This window comes from Panulirus ornatus, chromosome 6 (assembly GCF_036320965.1).
Source record: "Panulirus ornatus isolate Po-2019 chromosome 6, ASM3632096v1, whole genome shotgun sequence".
Classification (NCBI taxonomy): Eukaryota; Metazoa; Arthropoda; class Malacostraca; order Decapoda; family Palinuridae; genus Panulirus; species Panulirus ornatus.
The window spans coordinates 34,617,359-34,642,314 of NC_092229.1; positions in this window are offsets into that span (position 1 = coordinate 34,617,359).

The following is a 24,956-nucleotide window of genomic DNA, read 5'->3' on the forward strand; positions in this document are numbered from 1 at the left end:
AAAGGTCTCTCTTTCACACGCTCATCAATTACCACGTAATCCAATAACGCTCTCTAGCCATCTCTCCTACTCACATACGTATGATTATGTATATCTCCTTTTTTAAATCAGGTATTCTCAATCATCAGTCTTTTTTCAACAAACAAATCCACAAGCTCTCCACCATATCCATTTACAACAATGAACACCCCATGCGCACCAATTATTCCCTCAACTACCACATTGCTCACCTTTGCATTTAACTCACCCATCAAAGTTGCTAACACATCACTCAACTGCCCCCAAAACATTTGCCTCTTAGGGTCTTTCTTCTCATGCCCAGGTGCATATGGACCAATAATCACCCATCTCTCTCCATCAACTTTCAGTTTTACCCATATCAATCTAGAATACTTTCTTACACTCTATCACATACTCCCACAACTCCTGTTTCAGGAATAGTGCTACTCCTTCCCTTGCTCTTGTCCTCTCACAAACCACTGACTTCACTTACAAGACATTCCCAAACCACTCTTCCCCTTTACCCTTGAGCTTCTTTTCACTCAGAGCCAAATCATCCAGGTTCCTTTCCTCAAACATACTACCTATCTCTCCTTTTTTCTCATCTTGGTTAAACCCACACACATTTAGACACCCCAATCTGAGCCTTCGAGGAGGATGAGCACTCCCCGCGTGACTCCTTCTTCTGGTTCCCCTTTCAGAAAGTCAAAATACAAGGAGGGGAGTGTTTCTGGCCCCCAGCTCCCGTCCCCTTTAGTCGCCTTCTACGACACGTGAGGAATTCGTGAGAAGTATTCTTTCTCCCCTATCCCCAGGGATATATATATATATATATATATATATATATATATATATATATATATATATATATATATATATATATATATATATATATATATATATATATATATATATATATATATATATATATATATATATATATATATATATATATATATATATATATATATATATATATATATATATATATATATATATATATATATATGTATATATATATATATATATATATATATATATATATATATATATATATATATATATATATATATATATATATATATATATATATATATTTATTTATTTTCTATGTATTTTGCTTTGTCGCTGTTTCCCGCGTTAGCGAGGTAGCGCAAGGAAACAAACGAAAGAATGGCCCAACCCGCCCACATACACATGTATATACATACACGTCCACACACGCAAATATACATACCTATACATCTCAATGTACACATATATATACACACATAGATATATACATATATACACATGTACATAATTCATACTGTCTGCCTTTATTTCTTCCCATCGCCACCTTGCTACACATGGAATAACAACCCCCTCACCCCTCATGTGAGCAAGGTAGCGCTAGGAAAAGACACCAAAGGCCCCATTCGTTCACACTCAGTCTCTAGCTGTCATGTAATAATGCACCGAAACCACAGCTCATTTTCCACAACCAGGCCCCACACAACTTTCAATGGTTTACCCCAGACGCTTCACATGCCCTGGTTCAATCCATCGACAGCATGTCGACCCCGGTATACCACATCGTTCCAATTCACTCTATTCCTTGCACGCCTTTCACCCTATTGCATGTTCAGGCCCCGATCACTCAAAATCTTTTTCACTCCATCTTTCCACCTCCAATTTGGTCTCCCACTTCTCCTCGTTCCCTCCACCTCCGACACATATATCCCTTTGGTCAATCTTTCCTCACTCATTCTCTCCATGTGAGCAAACCATTTCAAAACACCCTCTTCTGCTCTCTCAACCACACTCTTTTTATTTTCACACATCTCTCTTACCCTTCCATTACTTACTCGATCAAACCACCTCACACCACATATTGTCCTCAAACATCTCACTTCCAGCACATCCACCCTCCTGCGCACAACTCTATCCATAGCCCACGCCTCGCAACCATACAACATTGTTGGAAACACTATTCCTTCAAACATACCCATTTTTGCGTTCCGAGATAATGTTCTCGACTTTCAAACATTCTTCAAGGCTCCAAGAATTCTCGCCCCCTCCCCCACCCTATGATTCAGTTCCTCTTCCATGGTTCCATCCGCTGCCAGATCCACTCCAAGATATCTAAAACACTTCACTTCCTCCAGTTTTTCTCCATTCAAAATTACCTCCCAATTGACTTGATCCTCAACCCTACTGTAATTAATAACCTTGCTCATATTCACATTTACTCTTAACTTTCTTCTTTCACACACCTTACCAAACTCAGTCACCAACCTCTGCAGTTTCTTACATGAATCAGCCACGAGCGCTGTATCATCAGGGAACAACAACTATCTCACTTCCCAAGCTCTCTCATCCCCAACTGACTGCATACTTGCCCTCTTTCCAAAACTCTTGCATTCACCTACCTAACAACCCCATCCATAAACAAATTAAACAACCATGGAGACATCACACACCCCTGCCGCAAACCTACATTCACTGAGAACCAATCACTTTCCGCTCTTCCTACACGTACACATGCCTTACATCTTCGATAAAAACTTTTCACAGCTTCTAACAACTTGCCTCCCACACCATATATTCTTAGTACCTTCCACAGAGCATCTCTATAAACTCTATCATATGCCTTCTCCAGATCCATAAATGCTACATACAAATCCATTTGTTTTTCTAAGTATTTCTCACATACATTCTTCAAAGCAAACACCTGATCCACACACCCTCTACCACTTCTGAAGCCACACTGCTCTTCCCCAATCTGATGCTCTGCACATGCCTTCACCCTCTCAATCAATACCCTCCCATATAATTTACCAGGAATACTCAACAAACTTATACCTCTGTGACTTGAGCACTCACTCTTATCCCCTTTGCCTTCGTACAGTGGCACTATGCAGGCATTCCGCCAATCCTCAGGCACCTCACCATGAAACATACATACATTGAATAACCTTACCAACAAGTCAACCGTACAGTCACCCCCTTTTTTAATAAATTCCACTGCAATACCATCCAAACCTGCTGCCTTGCCGGCTTTCATCTTCCGTAAAGCTTTTACTACCTCTTCTCTATTTACCAAATCATTTCCCCTAACAATCTCACTTTGCACACCACCTCGACCAAAACACCCTATATCTGCCACCCTATCATCAAACACATTCAACAAACCTTCAAAATACTCACTCCATCTCCTTGTCACAACGCCACTACTTGTTATCACCTACCCATTAGCCCCCTTCACTGAAGTTCCCGTTTGCTCCCTGGGGATAGGGGAGAAAGAATACTTCCCACGCATTCCTCACGTGTCGTAGAAGGCGACTAAAGGAGACGGGAGCGGGGGGCCAGAAACCCTCCCCTCCTTGTATTTTAACTTTCTAAAAGGGGAAACAGAAGGAGTCACGCGAGGAGTGCTCATCATCCTCGAAGGCTCAGATTGGGGTGTCTAAATGTGTGTGGATGTAACCAAGATGAGAAAAAAGGAGAGATAGGTAGTATGTTTGAGGAAAGGAACCTGGATGTTTTGGCTCTGAGTGAAACGAAGCTCAAGGGTAAAGGGGAAGAGTGGTTTGGGAATGTCTTTGGAGTAAAGTCAGGGGTTAGAGGGAGGAACAAGAGCTAGGGAAGCAGTAGCACTATTCCTGAAACAGGAGTTGTGGGAGTATGTGATAGAGTGTAAGAAAGTAAATTCTAGATTGATATGTGTAAAACTGAAAGTTGATGGAGAGAGATGGGTGATTATTGGTGCATATGCACCCGGACATGAGAAGAAAGACCATGAGAGGCAAGTGTTTTGGGAGAAGCTGAATGAATGTTTTTTTTTTTCTTTTTTTTTTTTTGCTTTGTCGGTGTCTCCCGCGTTTGCGAGGTAGCGCAAGGAAACAAACGAAAGAAATGGCCCAACCCACCCCCATACACATGTATATACATACGTCCACACACGCAAATATACATACCTACACAGCTTTCCATGATTTACCCCAGACGCTTCACATGCCCCGATTCAAGCCACTGACAGCACGTCAACCCCGGTATACCACATCGCTCCAATTCACTCTATTCCTTGCCCTCCTTTCACCCTCCTGCATGTTCAGGCACCGATCAAACAAAATCTTTTTCACTCCATCTTTCCACCTCCAATTTGGTCTCCCTCTTCTCCTCGATCCCTCCACCTCCGACACATATATCCTCTTGGTCAATCTTTCCTCACTCATTCTCTCCATGTGCCCAAACCATTTCAAAACACCCTCTTCTGATCTCTCAACCACGCTTTTTTTTTTTTCCACACATCTCTCTTACCCTTACGTTACTTACTCGATCAAACCACCTCACACCACACATTGTCCTCAAACATCTCATTTCCAGCACATCCATCCTCCTGCGCACAACTCTATCCATAGCCCACGCCTCGCAACCATACAACATTGTTGGAACCACTATTCCTTCAAACATACCCATTTTTGCTTTCCGAGATAATGTTCTCGACTTCCACACATTCTTCAAGGCTCCCAGAATTTTCGCCCCCTCCCCCACCCTATGATCCACTTCCGCTTCCATGGTTCCATCCGCTGCCAGATCCACTCCCAGATATCTAAAACACTTCACTTCCTCCAGTTTTTCTCCATTCAAACTCACCTCCCAATTGACTTGACCCTCAACCCTACTGTACCTAATAACCTTGCTCTTATTCACATTTACTTCTAACTTTCTTCTTTCACACACTTTACAAAACTCAGTCACCAGCTTCTGCAGTTTCTCACATGAATCAGCCACCAGCGCTGTATCATCAGCGAACAACAACTGACTCACTTCCCAAGCTCTCTCATCCCCAACAGACTTCATACTTACCCCTCTTTCCAAAACTCTTGCATTTACCTACCTAACAACCCCATCCAAAAACAAATCAAACAACCATGGAGACATCACACACCCCTGCCGCAAACCTACGTTCACTGAGAACCAATCACTTTCCTCTCTTCCTACACGTACACATGCCTTACATCCTCGATAAAAACTTTTCACTGCTTCTAACAACTTGCCTCCCACACCATATATTCTTAATACCTTCTACAGAGCATCTCTATCAACTCTATCATATGCCTTCTCCAGATCCATAAATGCTACATACAAATCCATTTGCTTTTCTAAGTATTTCTCACATACATTCTTCAAAGCAAACACCTGATCCACACATCCTCTACCACTTCTGAAACCACACTGCTCTTCCCCAATCTGATGCTCTGTACATGCCTTCACCCTCTCAATCAATACCCTCCCATATAATTTACCAGGAATACTCAACAAACTTATACCTCTGTAATTTGAGCACTCACTCTTATCCCCTTTGCCTTTGTACAATGGCACTATGCACGCATTCCGCCAATCCTCAGGCACCTAACCGTGAGTCATACATACATTAAATAACCTGACCAACCAGTCAACAATACAGTGTTTTGGGAGCAGCTGAATGAATGTGTTAGTGGTTTTGATGCATAAGACCGGGGTATAGTGATGGGTGATTTGAATGCAAAGGTGAGTAATGTGGCAGTTGAGGGAATAATTGGTATACATGGAGTGTTCAGTGTTGTAAATGGAAATTGTGAGGCGCTTGTAGATTTATGTGCTGAAAAAGGACTGCTGATTGGGAATACCTGGTTTAAAAAGCGAGGTATACATAAGTATGGCCAGAAAGCGTTATTGGATTATGTGTTAATTGATAGACGCACGAAAGAGAGACTTTTGGATGTTAATGTGCTGAGAGGTGCAACTGGAGGGATGTCTGGTCATCATCTTGTGTAGGCGAAGGTGAAGATTTGCGTGGGTTTTCAGAAAAGAAGAGAGAATGTTGGGGTGAAGAGAGTGGTGAGAGTAAGTGAGCTTGGGAAGGAGACTTGTGTGAGGAAGTACCAGGAGAGACTGAGTACAGAATGGAAAAAGGTGAGAACGAAGGAGTTAAGGGGAGTGTAGGAGGAATTGGATGTATTTAGTGAATCAGTGATGGATTGCGCAAAAGATGCTTGTGGCATGAGAAGCGTGGGAGGTGGGTTGATTAGACAAGGTAGTGAGTGGTGGGATGAAGAAATAAGATTATTAATGAAAGAGAAGAGAGACAGGAATTTGGACGGTTTTTACAGGGAAAAAATGCAAATAAGTGGGAGATGTATAAAAGAAAGAGGCGGGAGGTCAAGAGAAAGGTGCAAGAGGTGAAAAAGAGGGCAAATGAAAGTTGGGGTGAGAGAGTATCATTAAACTTCAGGGAGAATAAAAAGATGTTTTGGAAGGAGGTAAATAAAGTGCGTAATATATATATATATATATATATATATATATATATATATATATATATATATATATATATATATATATATATATATATATATATATATATATATATATATATATATATATATATATATATGTATATACATATATATATATATATATATATATATATATATATATATATATATATATATATATATATATATATTTCTTTTTTTTCTTTTTATACTTTGTCGCTGTCTCCCGCGTTTGCGAGGTAGCGCAAGGAAACAGACGAAAGAAATGGCCCAACCCCCCCATACACATGTATATACATACGTCCACACACGCAAATATACATACCCACACAGCTTTCCATGGTTTACCCCAGACGCTTCACATGCCTTGATTCAATCCACTGACAGCACGTCAACCCCGGTATACCACATCGCTCCAATTCACTCTATTCCTTGCCCTCCTTTCACCCTCCTGCATGTTCAGGCCCCGATCACACAAAATCTTTTTCACTCCATCTTTCCACCTCCAATTTGGTCTCCCTCTTCTCCTTGCTCCCTCCACCTCCGACACATATATCCTCTTGGTCAATCTTTCCTCACTCATCCTCTCCATGTGCCCAAACCACTTCAAAACACCCTCTTCTGCTCTCTCAACCACGCTCTTTTTATTTCCACACATCTCTCTTACCTTTACGTTACTCACTCGATCAAACCACCTCACACCACACATTGTCCACAAACATCTCATTTCCAGCACATCCATCCTCCTGCGCACAACTCTATCCATAGCCCATATATATATATATATATATATATATATATATATATATATATATATATATATATATATATATATATATATATATATATATATATATATATATATATATATATATATATATATATATATATATATATATATATATATATATATATATATATATATATATATATATATATATATATATATATATATATATATATATATATATATATATATATATATATATATATATATATATAATATATATATATATATATATATATATATATATATATATATATATATATATATATATATATATATATATATATATATATATATTATATATATATATATATATATATATTTCTTTTCTTTCAAACTATTCGCCATTTCCCGCATTAGCGAGGTAGCGTTAAGAACAGAGGACTGGGCCTTTGAGGGAATACCCTCACCTGGCCCAATTCTCTGTTCCCTTCTTTTGGAAAATTAAAAAAAAACGAGAGGGGAGGATTTCCAGCCCCCCGCTCCCTCCCCTTTTAGTCGCCTTCTACGACACGCAGGGAATACGTGGGAAGTATTCTTTCTCCCCTATCCCCAGGGAGAATATATATAAATATATATATATATATATATATATATATATATATATATATATATATATATATATATATATATATATATATATATATATATATATATATATATATTATCCCTGGGGATAGGGGAGAAAGAATACTTCCCACGTATTCCCTGCGTGTCCTAGAAGGCGACTAAAAGGGGAGGTAGGGGGGGGGCTGGAAATTCTCCCCTCTCATTATCTTTTTTTTTTCAAAAGAAGGAACAGAGAAGGGGGCCAGGTGATGATATTCCCTCAAAGGCCCAGTTCTCTGTTCTTAACGCTAGCTCGCTAACGCGGGAAATGGCGAATAGTTTAAAAAAAAAAAAAAAAAAGAAAAAATATATATATATATATATATATATATATATATATATATATATATATTTATATATATATATATATATATATATATATATATATATATATATATATATATATATATATATATATATATACATATATATATATATATATATATATATATATATATATATATATATATATATATATATATATATATATATATATATATATATATATATATATATATATAGATATATATATATATATATATACATACATATATATATATATATATATATATATATATATATATATATATATATATATATATATATATATATATATATATATATATATATATATATATATATATATAAAAGCAAAAGGATTTGTATGTAGCATTCATGGATCTGGAGAAGGCATACGATAGAGTTGATAGGGATGCTCTGTGGAAGGTATTAAGAACATATGGTGTGGGAGGCATGTTGTTAAAAGCAGTGAAAAGTTTTTATCTAGGCTATAAGGCATGTGCACATGTAGGAAGAGAGGAAAGTGATTAGTTCACAGTGAATGTAGGTTTGCGGCAGGAGTGTGTGATGTCTCCATGGTTGTTTAATTTGTTTATGGATGGGGTTGTTTGAGAGGTGAATGCAAGAGTCTTGGAAAGAGGGGCAAGTATGCAGTCTATTGTGGATGAGTGAGCTTGGGAAGTAAGTCACTTGTTGTTCGCTGATGATAGAGCCCTGGTGGCTGATTCATGTGAGAAACTGCAGAAGCTGATGACTGAGTTTAGTAAAGTGTGTGAAAGAAGAAAGTTAAGAGTAAATGTGAATAAGAGCATGGTTATTAGGTACAGTAGGGTTGAGGGTCAAGTCAATTGGAAGGTAAGTTTGAAAGGAGAGAAAGTGGAGGAAGTAAAGTGTTTTAGATATCTGGGAGTGGAACTGGCAGCGGATGGAACCATGGAAACGGAAGTGCAAGAGGTGGACGAGGGGGCGAAAATTTTGGGAGCCTCGAAGAATGTGTGGAAGTCGAGAACACTATCTCGGAAAGCAAAATGGGTATGTTTGAAGGAATAGTGGTTCCAACAATATTGTGTAATTGCGAGTCGTGGGCTATGGATAGAGTTCTCCGCAGGAGTTAGGATGTGCTGGAAATGAGATGTTTGAGGACAATATGTTGTGTGAGGTGGTTTGATCGAGTAAGTAATACAAGGGTAAGAGAGATGTGTGGAAATAAAAAGGGTATGTTTGAGAGAGCAGAAGAGGGTGTTTTGAAATGGTTTGGTCACATAGAGAGAATGAGTGAGGAAAGATTGACCAAGAAGATATATGTGTCAGAGGTGGAGGAAACGAGAATTGGGAGACCAAATTGGAGGTGGAAAGATGGAGTGAAAAAGATTTTGAGTGATCGGGGCATGAACATGCAGGAGGGTGAAAGGCGTGCAAGGAATAGATTGAATTGGAAAGATGTGGTATACCGGGGCCGACGTGCTGTCAATGGACTGAACCAGGGCATGTGACGCGTCAAGAGTAAACCATGGAAAGTTCAGTGGGGCCTGGATGTGGAAAGGGAGCTGTGGTTTCGGTGCATTATTACATGACAGCTGGAGACTGAGTGTAAACGAATGGGGCATTTGTTGTCTTTCCTAGCGCTACCTCGCACACATGAGGGGGGAGGGGGTTGTTATTCCATGTGTGGCGATGTGGCGATGGGAATAGATAAAGGCAGACTGTATGAATTATGTACATGTGTATATATGTATATGTCTGTGTGTGTATATATATGTGTGTACATTGAGATGTATAGGTATGTGTATTTGCGTGTTTGGACGTGGTTTGGGTAATTTCTTTCGTCTGTTTCCTTCCGCTACCTCGCTAACGCGGGAGACAGCGAGAAAGCGAAATAAGAAAATAAAAACAAAATACATATATATATATATATATATATATATATATATATATATATATATATATATATATATATATATATATATATATATATATATATATAAATACATATATATATATATATATATATATATATATATATATATATATATATATATATATATATATATATATATATATATATATATATATATATATATATATATATATATTATTTTATATTTTTATCATACTTTTTCGCTGTCTCCCGCTTTTGCGAGGTAGCGTAAGGAAACAGACGAAAGAAATGGCCCAACCCCCCACATACACATGTATATACATACGTCCACACACGCAAATATACATACCTACACAGCTTTCCATGGTTTACCCCAGACGCTTCACATGCCTTGATTCAATCCACTGACAGCACGTCAACCCCGGTATACCACATCGCTCCAATTCACACTATTCCTTGCCCTCCTTTCACCCTCCTGCATGTTCAGGCCCCGATCACACAAAATCTTTTTCACTCCATCTTTCCACCTCCAATTTGGTCTCCCTCTTCTCCTCGTTCCCTCCACCTCCGACACATATATCCTCTTGGTCAATCTTTCCTCACTCATTCTCTCCATGTGCCCAAACCACTTCAAAACACCCTCTTCTGCTCTCATCAACCACGCTCTTTTTATTTCCACACATCTCTCTTACCCTTACGTTACTCACTCGATCAAACCACCTCACACCACACATTGTCCTCAAACATCTCATTTCCAGCACCTCCATCCTCCTGCGCACAACTCTATCCATAGCCCACGCCTCGCAACCATACAACATTGTTGGAACCACTATTCCTTCAAACATACCCATTTTTGCTTTCCGAGATAATGTTCTCGACTTCCACACATTCTTCAAGGCTCCCAGAATTTTCGCCCCCTCCCCCACCCTATGATCCACTTCCGCTTCCATGGTTCCATCCGCTGCCAGATCCACTCCCAGATATCTAAAACACTTCACTTCCTCCAGTTTTTCTCCATTCAAACTCACCTCCCAATTGACTTGACCCTCAACCCTACTGTACCTAATAACCTTGCTCTTATTCACATTTACTCTTAACTTTCTTCTTCCACACACTTTACCAAACTCAGTCACCAGCTTCTGCAGTTTCTCACATGAATCAGCCACCAGCGCTGTATCATCAGCGAACAACAACTGACTCACTTCCCAAGCTCTCTCATCCCCAACAGACTTCATACTTGCCCCTCTTTCCAAAACTCTTGCATTTACCTCCCTAACAACCCCATCCATAAACAAATCAAACAACCATGGAGACATCACACACCCCTGCCGCAAACCTACATTCACTGAGAACCAATCACTTTCCTCTCTTCCTACACGTACACATGCCTTACATCCTCGATAGAAACTTTTCACTGCTTCTAACAACTTTCCTCCCACACCATATATTCCTAATACCTTCCACAGAGCATCTCTATCAACTCTATCATATGCCTTCTCCAGATCCATAAATGCTACATACAAATCCATTTGCTCGTGTGTCGTAGAAAGCGACTAGAGGGGACGGGAGCGGGGGGCCAGAAATCCTCCCCTCCTTGTACTTTTTTAACTTTCTAAAATGGGAAACAGAAGGAGTCACGCGGGGAGTGCTCATCTTCCTCGAAGGCTCAGAGTGGGGTGCCTAAATGCGTGTGGATGTAACCAAGATGTGAAAAAAGGAGAGATAGGTAGTATGTTTGAGGAGAGGAACCTGGATGTTTTGGCTCTGAGTGAAACGAAGCTCAAGGGTAAAGGGGAAGAGTGGTTTGGGAATGTCTGGGGAGTAAAGTCAGGGGTTAGTGAGAGGACAAGAGCAAGGGAAGGAGTAGCAATACTCCTGAAACAGAAGTTGTGGGAGTATGTGATAGAATGTAAGAAAGTAAATTCTCGATTAATATGGGTAAAACTGAAAGTTGATGGAGAGAGGTGGGTGATTATTGGTGCATATGCACCTGGGCATGAGAAGAAAGATCATGAGAGGCAAGTGTTTTGGGAGCAGCTGAATGAGTGTGTTAGTGGTTTTGATGCACGAGACCGGGTTATAGTGATGGTTGATTTGAATGCAAAGGTGAGTAATGTGGCAGTTGAGGGAATAATTGGTATACATAGGGTGTTCAGTGTTGTAATTGGAAATGGTGAAGAGCTTGTAGATTTGTGTGCTGAAAAAGGACTGATGATTGGGAATACCTGGTTTAAAAAGCGAGATATACATAAGTATACTTATGTAAGTAGGAGAGATGGCCAGAGAGCGTTATTGGATTACGTGTTAATTGACAGGCGTGCGAAAGAGAGACTTTTGGATGTTAATGTGCTGAGAGGTGCAACTGGAGGGATGTCTGATCATTATCTTGTGGAGGCTAAGGTGAAGATTTGTATGGGTTTTCAGAAAAGAAGAGTGAATGTTGGGGTGAAGAGGGTGGTGAGAGTAAGTGAGCTTGGGAAGGAGACCTGTGTGAGGAAGTACCAGGAGAGACTGAGTACAGAATGGAAAAAGGTGAGAACAATGGAAGTAAGGGGAGTGGGGGAGGAATGGGATGTATTTAGGGAATCAGTGATGGATTGCGCAAAAGATGCTTGTGGCATGAGAAGAGTGGGAGGTGGGTTGATTAGAAAGGGTAGTGAGTGGTGGGATGAAGAAGTAAGAGTATTAGTGAAAGAGAAGAGAGAGGCATTTGGACGATTTTTGCAGGGAAAAAATGCAACTGAGTGGGAGATGTATAAAAGAAAGAGACAGGAGGTCAAGAGAAAAGTGCAAGAGGTGAAAAAAAGGGCAAATGAGAGTTGAGGTGAGAGAGTATCATTAAATTTTAGGGAGAATAAAAAGATGTTCTGGAAGGAGGTAAATAAAGTGCGTAAGACAAGGGAGCAAATGGGAACTTCAGTGAAGGGCGCAAATGGGGAGGTGAAAACAAGTAGTGGTGATGTGAGAAGGAGATGGAGTGAGTATTTTGAAGGTTTGTTGAATGTGTTTGATGATAGAGTGGCAGATATAGGGTGTTTGGGTCGAGGTGGTGTGCAAAGTGAGAGGGTTAGGGAAAATGATTTGGTAAACAGAGAAGAGGTAGTGAAAGCTTTGCGGAAGATGAAAGCCGGCAAGGCAGCAGGATTGGATGGTATTGCAGTGGAATTTATTAAAAAAGGGGGTGACTGTATTGTTGACTGGTTGGTAAGGTTATTTAATGTATGTATGATTCATGGTGAGGTGCCTGAGGATTGGCGGAATGCGTGCATAGTGCCATTGTACAAAGGCAAAGGGGATAAGAGTGAGTGCTCAAATTACAGAGGTATAAGTTTGTTGAGTATTCCTGGTAAATTATATGGGAGGGTAGTGATTGAGAGGGTGAAGGCATGTACAGAGCATGAGATTGGGGAAGAGCAGTGTGGTTTCAGAAGTGGTAGAGGATGTGTTGATCAGGTGTTTGCTTTGAAGAATGTATGTGAGAAATACTTAGAAAAGCAAATGGATATATATATATATATATATATATATATATATATATATATATATATATATATATATATATATATATATATATATTTCTTTCTTTCTTTAAACTGTTCCCCATTTCCCGCGTTAGCGAGGTAGCGTTAAGAACAGAGGACTGGGTATATTTTGGAATATCCTCACCTGGCCCCCTCTGTTCCTTCATTTGGAAAATTAAGAAAAAACGAGTGTGGAGGATTTACAGCCACCCCGCTCCCTCCCCTTTTAGTCGCCTTCTACATACGCAAGGAATACGTGGGAAGTATTCTTAATCCCCTATCCCCAGAAGTATATATATATATATATATATATATATATATATATATATATATATATATATATATATATATATATATATATTTTTTTTTTGCTTTGTCGCTGTCTCCCGCGTTTGCGAGGTAGCGCAAGGAAACAGACGAAAGAAATGGCCCACCCCCCCCCATACACATGTATATACATATGTCCACACACGCAAATATACATACCTACACAGCTTTCCATGGTTTACCCCAGACGCTTCACATGCCTTGATTCAATCCACTGACAGCACGTCAACCCCGGTATACCACATCGCTCCAATTCACTCTATTCCTTGCCCTCCTTTCACCCTCCTGCATGTTCAGGCCCCGATCACACAAAATCTTTTTCACTCCATCTTTCCACCTCCAATTTGGTCTCCCTCTTCTCCTCGTTCCCTCCACCTCCGACACATATATCCTCTTGGTCAATCTTTCCTCACTCATTCTCTCCATGTGACCAAACCATTTCAAAACACCCTCTTCCGCTCTCTCAACCACGCTCTTTTTATTTCTACACATCTCTCTTACCCTTACGTTACTTACTCGATCAAACCACCTCACACCACACATTGTCCTCAGACATCTCATTTCCAGCACATCCATCCTCCTGCGCACAACTCTATCCATAGTCCACGCCTCGCAACCATACAACATTGTTGGAACCACTATTCCTTCAAACATACCCATTTTTGCTTTCCGAGATAATGTTCTCGACTTCCACACATTCTTCAAGGCTCCCAGAATTTTCGCCCCCTCCCCCACCCTATGATCCACTTCCGCTTTCATGTTTCCATCCGCTGCCAGATCCACTCCCAGATATCTAAAACACTTTACTTCCTCCAGTTTTTCTCCATTCAAACTCACCTCCCAATTGAATTGACCCTCAACCGTACTGTACCTAATAACCTTGCTCTTATTCACATTTACTCTTAACTTTCTTCTTTCACACACTTTACCAAACTCAGTCACCAGCTTCTGCAGTTTCTCACATGAATCAGCCACCAGCGCTGTATCATCAGCGAACAACAACTGACTCACTTCCCAAGCTCTCTCATCCCCAACAGACTTCATACTTGCCCCTCTTTCCAAAACTCTTGCATTCACCTCCCTAACAACCCCATCCATAAACAAATTAAACAACCATGGAGACATCACACACCCCTGCCGCAAACCTACATTCACTGAGAACCAATCACTTTCCTCTCTTCCTACACGTACACATGCCTTACATCCTCGATAAAAACTGTTCACTGCTTCTAACAACTTGCCTCCCACACCATATATTCTTAATACCTTCCACAGAGCATCTCTATCAACTCTATCATATGCCTTCTCCAGATCCATAAATGCTACATACAAATCAATTTGCTTTTCTAAGTATTTCTCATATACATTCTTCAAAGCAAACACCTGATCCACACATCCTCTACCACTTCTGAAACCACACTGCTCTTCCCCAATCTGATGCTCTGTACATGCCTTCACCCTCTCAATCAATACCCTCCCATATAATTTGCCAGGAATACTCAACAAACTTATACCTCTGTAATTTGAGCACTCACTCTTATCCCCTTTGCTTTTGTACAATGGCACTATGCACGCATTCCGCCAATCCTCAGGCACCTCACCATGAGTCATACATACATTAAATAACCTTACCAACCAGTCAACAATACAGTCACCCCCTTTTTTAATAAATTCCACTGCAATACCATCCAAACCTGCTGCCTTGCCGGCTTTCATCTTCCGCAAAGCTTTTACTACCTCTTCTCTGTTTACCAAATCATTTTCCCTAACCCTCGCACTTTGCACACCACCTCGACCAAAACAGCCTATATCTGCCACTCTATCATGAAACACATTCAACAAACCTTCAAAATACTCACTCAATCTCCTTCTCTCATCACCACTACTTGTTATCACCTCCCCATTTGCGCCCTTCACTGAAGTTCCCATTTGCTCCCTTGTCTTACGCACTTTATTTACCTCCTTCCAGAACATCTTTTTATTCTCCCTAAAATCTAGTGATACTCTCTCACCCCAATTCTCATTTGCCCTTTTTTTCACCTCTTGCACGTTTCTCTTGACCTCCTGTCTCTTTCTTTTATACGTCTCCCACTCAATTTCATTTTTCCCTGCAAAAATCGTCCAAATGCCTCTCTCTTCTCTTTCACTAATACTCTTACTTCTTCATCCCACCACTCACTACCCTTTCTAATCAACCCACCTCCCACTCTTCTCATGCCACAAGCATCTTTTGCGCAATCCATCACTGATTCCCTAAATACATCCCATTCCTCCCCCACTCCCCTTACTTCCATTGTTCTCACCTTTTTCCATTCTGTACTCAGTCTCTCCTGGTACTTCCTCACACAAGTCTCCTTCCCAAGCTCACTTACTCTCACCACCCTCTTCACCCCAACATTCACTCTTCTTTTCTGGAAACCCATACAAATCTTCACCTTAGCCTCCACAAGATAATGATCAGACATCCCTCCAGTTGCACCTCTCAGCACATTAACATCCAAAAGTCTCTCTTTCGCGCGCCTGTCAATTAACACGTAATCCAATAACGCTCTCTGGCCATCTCTCCTACTTACATAAGTATACTTATGTATATCTCGCTTTTTAAACCAGGTATTCCCAATCATCAGTCCTTCTTCCGCACATAAATCTACAAGCTCTTCACCATTTCCATTTACAACACTGAACACCCCATGTATACCAATTATTCCCTCAACTGCCACATTACTCACCTTTGCATTGAAATCACCCAACACTATATCCCGGTCTCGTGCATCAAAACCACTAACACACTCATTCAGCTGCTCCCAAAACACTTGCCTCTCATGATCTTTCTTCTCATGCCCAGTTGCATATGCACCAATAATCACCCATCTCTCTCCATCAACTTTCAGTTTTACCCATATTAATCGAGAATTTACTTTCTTACATTCTATTACATACTTCTACAACTCCTGTTTCAGGAGTACTGCTACTCCTTGCCTTGCTCTTGTCCTTTCACTAACCCCTGACTTTACTCCCAAGACATTCCCAAACCACTCTTCCCCTTTACCCTTGAGCTTCATTTCACTCAGAGCCAAAACATCCAGGTTCCTTTCCTCAAACATACTACCTATCTCTCCTTTTTTCACATCTTGGTTACATCCACACACATTTAGGCACCCCAATCTGAGCCTTCGAGGAGGATGAGCACTCCCCGCGTGACTCCTTTTGTTTCCCATTTTAGAAAGTTAAAAAAATACAAGGAGGGGAGGATTTCTGGCCCCCCGCTGCCGTCCCCTCTAGTCGCTTTCTACGACACGCGAGGAATGCGTGTCTAATCTAATCTTTCTAAGCTATCTAAGCTATCTATGCTTTTAATCTTGCCTTTTCCTGGGTTGATTCCACTATACTGCCCTCGATAAACAATTCTTCTGTAATCAGATTTCTCCTTTTTCAGTTTGTTTTACCCAATGTTCTTTCAAGTTGCACTTCTACAAACATGCCAAAATAACTAAAGTTATAATTCAGGTCCCTTCAGAAATCAGCATATCCTTGATATCAAATAGTGATGTCCAACAATATCTGCACATAAAATCATGAAGAATCTACACTCTTCAAGATGATAGTTTACAAGGATCATGACAGGAACCCAACCATCATTTGCATATATATATATATATTATCCCTGGGGATATGGGAGCAAGAATACTTCCCACGTATTCCCTGCGTGTCGTAGAAGGCGACTAAAAGGGGAGGGAGCGGGGGGCTGGAAATCCTCCCCTCTCGTTTTTTTTTTAATTTTCCAAAAGAAGGAACAGAGAATTGGGCCAGGTGAGGGTGGTCCCTCAAAGGCCCAGTCATCTGTTCTTAACGCTACCTCGCTAATGCGGGAAATGGCGAATAGTTTGAAAGAAAGAAAGAATATATATATATATATATATATATATATATATATATATATATATATATATATATATATATTAAATTTTAGGGAGAATAAAAAGATATTCTGGAAGGAGGTAAATGAAGTGCGTAAGACAAGGGAGCAAATGGGAACTTCAGGGAAGGGCGCAAATGGGGAGGTGATAACAAGTAGTGGTGATGTGAGAAGGAGATGGAGTGAGTATTTTGAAGGTTTGTTGAATGTGTTTGATGATAGAGTGGCAGATATAGGGTGTTTTGGTCGAGGTGGTGTGCAAAGTGAGAGGGTTAGGGAAAATGATTTGGTAAACAGAGAAGAGGTAGTAAAAGCTTTGCGGAAGATGAAAGCTGGCAAGGCAGCAGGTTTGGAAGGTATTGCAGTGGAATTTATTAAAAAAGGGGGTGACTGTATTGTTGACTGGTTGGTAAGGTTATTCAATGTATGTATGACTCATGGTGAGGTGCCTGAGGATTGGCGGAATGCGTGCATAGTGCCATTGTACAAAGGTAAAGGGGATAAGAGTGAGTGCTCAAATTACAGAGGTATAAGTTTGTTGAGTATTCCTGGTAAATTACATGGGAGGATATTGATTGAGAGGGTGAAGGCATGTACAGAGCATCAGATTGGGGAAGAGCAGTGTGGTTTCAGAAGTGGTAGAGGATGTGTGGATCAGGTGTTTGCTTTGAAGAATGTATGTGAGAAATACTTAGAAAAGCAAATGTATTTGTATGTAGCATTTATGGATCTGGAGAAGGCATATGATAGAGTTGATAGAGATGCTCTGTGGAAGGTATTAAGAATATATGGTGTGGGAGGCAAGTTGTTAGAAGCAGTGAAAAGTTTTTATCGAGGATGTAAGGCATGTGTACGTGTAGGAAGAGAGGAAAGTGATTGGTTCTCAGTGAATATAGGTTTGCGGCAGGGGTGTGTGATGTTTCCATGGTTGTTTAATTTGTTTATGGATGGGGTTGTTAGGGAGGTGAATGCAAGAGTTTTTGAAAGAGGGGCAAGTATGAAGTCTGTTGGGGATGAGAGAGCTTGGGAAGTGAGTCAGTTGTTGTTCGCTGATGATACGGCGCTGGTGGCTGATTCATGTGAGAAACTGCAGAAGCTGGTGACTGAGTTTGGTAAAGTGTGTGAAAGAAGAAAGTTAAGAGTAAATGTGAATAAGAGCAAGGTTATTAGGTACAGTAGGGTTGAGGGTCAAGTCAATTGGGAGGTGAGTTTGAATGGAGAAAAACTGGAGGAAGTGAAGTGTTTTAGATATCTGGGAGTAGATCTGGCAGCGGATGGAACCATGGAAGCGGAAGTGGATCATAGGGTAGGGGAGGGGGCGAAAATTCTGGGAGCCTTGAAGAATGTGTGGAAGTCGAGAACATTATCTCGGAGATCAAAAATGGGTATGTTTGAAGGAATAGTGGTTCCAACAATGTTGTATGGTTGCGAGGCGTGGGCTATGGATAGAGTTGTGCGCAGGAGGATGGATGTGCTGGAAATGAGATGTTTGAGGACAATGTGTGGTGTGAGGTGGTTTGATCGAGTAAGTAACGTAAGGGTAAGAGAGATGTGTGGAAATAAAAAGAGCGTGGTTCAGAGAGCAGAAGAGGGTGTTTTGAAATGGTTCGAGCACATGGAGAGAATGAGTGAGGAAAGATTGACCAAAACACCTCACAACACATATTATCCTCAAACATCTCATTCCAGCACATCCACCCTCCTGCCCACATCTCTATCCATAGCCAGGAGGTGGAGGGAACGAGGAGAAGAGTGAGACCAAATTGGAGGTGGAAAGATGGAGTGAAAAAGATTTTGTGTGATCGGGGCCTGAACATGCAGGAGGGTGAAAGGAGGGCAAGGAATAGAGTGAATTGGAGCGATGTTGTATACCGGGTTGTCGTGCTGTTAGTGGATTGAATCAAGGCATGTGAAGCGTCTGGGGTAAACCATGGAAAGCTGTGTAGGTATGTATATTTGCGTGTGTGGACGTATGTATATACATGTGTATGGGGGTGGGTTGGGCCATTTCTTTCGTCTGTTTCTTTGCGCTACCTCGGAAACGCGGGAGACAGCGACAAAGCAAAAAAAAAAAATATATATATATATATATATATATATATATATATATATATATATATATATATATAGATATATATATATATATATATACATATATATATATATATATATATATATACATAAATATATACACATATATATATATATATATATATATATATATATATATATATATATATATATATATATATATATATATATATATATATATATATATATATATATATATATATATATATTTATATATATATATATATATATATATATATATATATATATATATATATATATATATATATATATATATATATATATATATATATATATATATATATATATATATATAAATGTGTGCGAGGGGAGGTGATAACAGGTAGCGGTCATGTGAGAAGGAGATTGAGTGAGTATTTTGAAGGTTTGTTGAATGTGTTTGATGATAGAGTGGCAGATACAGAGTGTTTTGGTCGAGTGGTGTGGAAAGTGAGAGGGTTAGGGAAAATGATTTGGTAAATAGAGAAGAGGTAGTAAAAGCTTTATGGAAGATGAAAGCCGGCAAGGCCGCATGTTTGGATGGTATTGCAGTGGAATTTATTAAAAAAGGGGGTGACTCTATGGTTGACTGGTTGGGAAGGTTATTTAATGTATGTATGATTCATGGTGAGGTGCCTGAGGATTGGCGGAATGCTTGCATAGTGCCATTGTACAAAGGCAGAGGGGATAAGAGTGAATGCTCAGATTACAGAAGTATAAGTTTGTTGAGTATTCCTGGTAAATTATATGGAAGGGTATTGATTGAGAGGGTGAAGGCATGTACAGAGCATCAGATTGGGGAAGATCAGTGTGGTTTCGGAAGTGGTAGAGGATGTGTGGATCAGGTGTTTGCTTTGAAGAATGTATGCGAGAAATACTTAGAAAAACAAATGGATATGTATGTAGCATTTATGGATCTGGAGAAGGCATATGACAGAGTTGATAGACATGCTCTGTGGAAGGTATTAAGAATATATGGTGTGGGAGGCAAGTTGTTAGAAGCAGTGAAAAGTTTTTATCGAGGATGTAAGGCATGTGTACGTGTAGTAAGAGCTTGGGAAGTGAGTCAGTTGTTGTTCGCTGATGATACAGCGCTGGTGGCTGATTCATGTAAGAAAATGCAGAAGCTGTTGACTGAGTTTGGTAAAGTGTGTGAAAGAAGAAAGTTAAGATTGAATATGAATAAGAGCAAGGTTAATAGGTACAGTAGGGTTGAGGGTCAAGTAAATTGGGAGGTAACTTTGAATGGAGAAAGACTGGAGGAAGTAAAGTGTTTTAGATATCTGGGAGTGGATCTGGCAGCGGATGGAACCATGGAAGCAGAAGTGAATCATAGGGTGGGGGAGGGGGCGAAAATTCTGGGAGCCTTGAAGAATGTTTGGGAGTCGGGAACATTATCTCGGAAAACAAAAATGGGTATGTTTGAAGGAATAGTGGTTCCAACAATGTTGTATGGTTGCGAGGCCTGGGCTATGGATAGAGATGTGCGCAGGAGGGTGGATGTGCTGGAATGAGATGTTTGAGGATAATATGTGTTGTGAGGTGTTTTGATCGAGTAAGTAATGTAAGGGCAAGAGAGATGTGTGGAAATAAAAAGAGTGTGGTTGAGAGAGCAGAAGAGGGTGTTTTGAAATGGTTTGGTCACATGGAGAGAATGAGTGATGAAAGATTGACTAAGAGGATATATGTGTCAGAGGTGGAGGGAACGAGAAGTGGGAGACCGGATTGGAGGTGGAAAGGTGGAGTGAAGGGGGTTTTGAGTGATCGGGGCCTGAACATGCAGGAGAGTGAGGGGCATGCAAGGAATAGAGTGAATTGGAACGATGTGGTATACCGGGGTCGACGTCCTGTCAATGGATTGAACCAGGGCATATGAAGCGTCTGGGGTGAACCATGGAAAGTGTGTGGGGCCTGGATGTGGAAAGGGAGCTGTGGTTTCGGTGCATTATTACATGACAGCTAGAAACTGAGTGTGAACGAATGGGGCCTTTGGTGTCTTTCCTAGCGCTACCTCGCGCACATGAGGGGGGAGGGGGTTGTTATATCATGTGCGGCGAGGTGGCGATGGGAACAAATAAAGACAGACAGTATGAATTATGTACATGTGTATTTATGTATATGTCTATGTGTGTATATATCTGTGTACATTGAGATGTATAGGTATGTATATTTCCGTGAGTGGACGTGTATGTATATACATGTGTATGTGGGCGGGTTGGGCCATTCTTTCGTCTGTTTCCTTGCGCTACCTCGCTAACGCGACTGACAGCGACAGAGCAAAATTAAAAAAAAGAAAGATATATATATATATATATATATATATATATATATATATATATATATATATATATATATATATATATATATGTATCTATATTGGTGAAAGTGATTGGTTCTCAGTGAATGTAGGTTTGCGGCAGGGTTGTGTGATGTCTCCATGGTTGTTTAATTTGTTTATGGATGGGGTTGTTAGGGGAGTGAATGCAAGAGTCTTGGAAAGAGGGGCAAGTATGAAGTCTGTTGTGGATGAGAGATCTTGGGAAGTGAGTCAGTTGTTGTTCGCTGATGACACAGCGCTGGAGGCTGATTCATGTGAGAAACTGCAGAAGCTGGTGACTCAGTTTGGTAAAGTGTGTGAAAGAAGAAAGTTAAGAGTAAATGTGAATAAGAGCAAGGTTATTAGGTACAGTAGGGTTGAGGGTCAAGTCAATTGGAAGGTAAGTTTGAATGGAGAAAAACTGGAGGAAGTGAAGTGTTTTAGATATCTGGGATTGGATCTGGCAGCGGATGGAACCATGGAAGCGGAAGTGAATCATAGGGTGGGGGAGAGGGCGAAAATCCTGGGAGCCTTGAAGAAAGTGTGGAAGTCGAGAACATTATCTCGGAAAGCAAAAATGGGTATGTTTGAAGGAATAGTAGTTCCAACAATGTTGTATGGTTGCGAGGCGTGGGCTATGTATAGAGTTGTGCGCAGGAGGGTGGATGTGCTGGAAATGAGATGTTTGAGGACAATGTGTGGTGTGATGTGGTTTGATCGAGTAAGTAATGTAAGGGTAAGAGAGATGTGCGGAAATAAAAAGAGCGTGGTTGAGAGAGCAGAAGAGGGTGACCAAGAAGATTGACCAAGAGGATATATGTGTCGGAGGTGGAGGGAACGAGAAGTGGGAGACCAAATTGGAGGTGGAAAGTTGGAGTGAAAAAGATTTTGTTTGATCGGGGCCTGAACATGCAGGAGGGTAAAAGGAGGGTAAGGAATAGAGTGAATTGGATCGATGTGGTATACCGGGGTTGACGTGCTGTCAGTGGATTGAATCAGGGCATGTGAAGCGTCTGGGGTAAACCATGGAGAGTTGTGTGGGGCCTGGATGTGGAAAGGGAGCTGTGGTTTCGGTGCATTATTACATGACAGCTAGAAACTGAGTGTGAACGAATGGGGCCTTTGGTGTCTTTCCTAGCGCTACCTCGCGCACATGAGGGGGGAGGGGGTTGTTATTTCATGTGCGGCGAGGTGGCGATGGGAACAAATAAAGACAGACAGTATGAATTATGTACATGTGTATTTATGTATATGTCTATGTGTGTATATATCTGTGTACATTGAGATGTATAGGTATGTATATTTCCGTGAGTGGACGTGTATGTATATACATGTGTATGTGGGCGGGTTGGGCCATTCTTTCGTCTGTTTCCTTGCGCTACCTCGCTAACGCGACTGACAGCGACAGAGCAAAATTAAAAAAAAGAAAGATATATATATATATATATATATATATATATATATATATCTATATTGATGAAAAGTGATTGGTTCTCAGTGAATGTAGGTTTGCGGCAGGGGTGTGTGATGTCTCCATGGTTGTTTAATTTGTTTATGGATGGGGTTGTTAGGGAGGTAAATGCAAGAGTTTTGGAAAGAGGGGCAAGTATGAAGTCTGCTTGGGGATGAGAGAGCTTGGGAAGTGAGTCAGTTGTTGTTCGCTGATGATACAGCGCTGGTGGCTGATTCATGTGAGAAACTGCAGAAGCTGGTGACTGAGTTTGGTAAAGTGTGTGGAAGAAGAAAGTTAAGAGTAAATGTGAATAAGAGCAAGGTTATTAGGTACAGTAGGGTTGAGGGTCAAGTCAATTGGGAGGTGAGTTTGAATGGAGAAAAACTGGAGGAAGTGAAGTGTTTTAGATATCTGGGAGTGGATCTGGCAGCGGATGGAACCATGGAAGCGGAAGTGGATCATAGGGTGGGGGAGGGGGCGAAAATTCTGGGAGCCTTGAAGAATGTGTGGAAGTCGAGAACATTATCTCGGAAAGCAAAAATGGGTATGTTTGAAGGAATAGTGGTTCCAACAATGTTGTATGGTTGCGAGGCGTGGGCTATGGATAGAGTTGTGCGCAGGAGGATGGATATGCTGGAAATGAGATGTTTGAGGACAATGTGTGGTGTGAGGTGGTTTGATCGAGTGAGTAACGTAAGGGTAAGAGAGATGTGTGGAAATAAAAAGAGCGTGGTTGAGAGAGCAGAAGAGGGTGTTTTGAAGTGGTTTGGGCACATGGAGAGGATGAGTGAGGAAAGATTGACCAAGAGGATATATGTGTCGGAGGTGGAGGGAACAAGGAGAAGAGGGAGACCAAATTGGAGGTGGAAAGATGGAGTGAAAAAGATTTTGTGTGATCGGGGCCTGAACATGCAGGAGGGTGAAAGGAGGGCAAGGAATAGAGTGAATTGGAGCGATGTGGTATACCGGGGTTGACGTGCTGTCAGTGGATTGAATCAAGGCATGTGAAGCGTCTGGGGTAAGCCATGGAAAGCTGTGTAGGTATGTATATTTGCGTGTGTGGACGTATGTATATACATGTGTATGGGGGGGGTTGGGCCATTTCTTTCGTCTGTTTCCTTGCGCTACCTCGCAAACGCGGGAGACAGCGACAAAGTATAATAAAAAAAAATAAAAAAAATATATATATATATTGTACATATATACACAAACATGCATAGAACGCATAATACCGTTCAACAGCAAGGACTCGTATCCGGTACCTTTTCCCATAGGGAAAAGACTATTCAATTAAACGTACTCGAGTACCCTTTGTCTTACATCAGCACGAAATATAGTTTTGACCAGTCAAATATCATCAGGCTGACATTAGTTAGCATTTTGCATAAATCTACTGCCAAATATGCGAAATATGAACAAATAGGATAGGGGAGAAAAAATACTTCCCACGCATT